Source organism: Mus pahari, chromosome 7 (assembly GCF_900095145.1).
Source record: "Mus pahari chromosome 7, PAHARI_EIJ_v1.1, whole genome shotgun sequence".
NCBI classification, from domain to species: Eukaryota; Metazoa; Chordata; class Mammalia; order Rodentia; family Muridae; genus Mus; species Mus pahari.
The window spans coordinates 37,765,831-37,767,626 of NC_034596.1; positions in this window are offsets into that span (position 1 = coordinate 37,765,831).

A 1,796-nucleotide genomic window follows, 5' to 3' on the forward strand; every position below is an offset into this window, starting at 1 on the left:
ACTTTCAGGATAGCATTTAAAATGTAAATAAAGAAAATATCTAATAAAAAATTAAAAAAATAAAAAATAAGCTTAAAAAAAAGGATACATTTACATAAGAGTATTACAGAAACAGTACAGGCGACAAGGAATGTGCATGGTGGAGGGGAGACGTGCCCCAAGAAGCAGCTGGCGTGAGTAGGGAAAACTAGGACATAAATATCTTGAAGCAGCAACAGAGGGCAAAGGACAGTTAATTGGGCTAAAAATATTAACTTGGAAATTACCTTGGATGCTACTTTTTGCATTTAAAAAAGCATTTGTTCACGGGGACCAAAAAAAAAAAAAAAGTTGCTTTGGGGCACATTTTATAGTGTTGACGTGTGCTTCTATTTCTAGCCCAAGGGTGGTTCTTGTTTGTTTTTTTCAAAGTGGGTGGAAAATAGGCATTTGGTTGCCAATGCAACTTTCCAAATTGCTACTATCAAAGGGGAAAATGCAGTTAAACGCAGATGTAGGGTACTGTGCCTTAAGTAGTGTGCTCAGCATGTGGTAACAGATTCTGTTTTACTGCATACCCAAAGCCCAGCAACTCTATTTTCTTTTTGCCCTAAAGTTCAGTCTTGTAAAGGAGCCTCAGAAGAATAGCTTTGAAAACATAGCTCACGCTCTATAATGTCACCGTCCTTCAGAATACACCAGCTTTCAAAACAATATTTTGAAGCGTATTTGACAACAGATGAAACAAAAGAGTCCCATTTCATGTTGACTCTCAACAAATGAATGAGGCACAGCGACCAGTGAGTCAGTCAGTCTAGATGGCTCAGGCATGAGGAGTCAGGTGCCCTCTCGAAGGTTCAGTCAGGTTCTTGATCATTGACGCCAAACAGGGGTGTACATTTAGGGGACAAGCGATAACGAGAAGCCCGACCCCCCTTCTGGCATTCCAGATTTTCAGTGAAGACAGAACTGGCAACTGGGCTGGGAAATCTCTAGCTTTTAGCCAAGCAAAAAAACTGTTCACCCTTGGCATCTTCTGACACTGCCTGGGTATCTCTTCACTCATTTAAGTTGGCAGAGGATTAATCACCACGATACAGTGAAATTGCTTTTAAAAACAGGGGAGAAACTAGAGGTTGGGAGAAGTTTGCAGATCTCTCCTGCGTGTGAACCTACAGTGGTTTAAATGGAAAGTTTAACTTGAACGTGACAGGGATACTGAAAGAGTGACTAGTCTAGACTTAATGCCTACACAGCCAACTTTCTCAGAGCCCACGAGGCTTTAAGTCCTTAATGAAGAACAAACTAAATTCTTGTTTAGTGAAAATGGGCCTGAAATGGGAAAAATCATAAGTGGCTTACACATGCCAGCACTCATGCAAACACACATACACACACACACACAAGCATGCATGTGCACAACCACATACGAACACACACAAAAATTTAAGTAAGCAGTTTTGAATAAACAAATAGGACGGAGACTCTGATATTCTAGTTGTCTTCAAAATAGCCCATATTAGTATTACAAGTATTTAATATAAACAGAAACCTATAAAAAAGTACATATTAACCTCTTTGCTGTTTAAAATGATTAATATTCACATTTTCTTTCTTAGAGTAAATATTTTGCATTGCTCTTTAAGTCATTACTAGTTCATTACAAGTTGCTGTGTCCAGGGTGAGGGCCAAGACTCCAGCTACTAAAGAAGTGGAAGAGAGGCACATGAAGAGACTGTTACCACCAGTGTTTGAAAAGAATAACTTCACCAGCTCCTTTCCAGCCTGTGTTCCAGCTTCCCTCTGGTACTTTGACT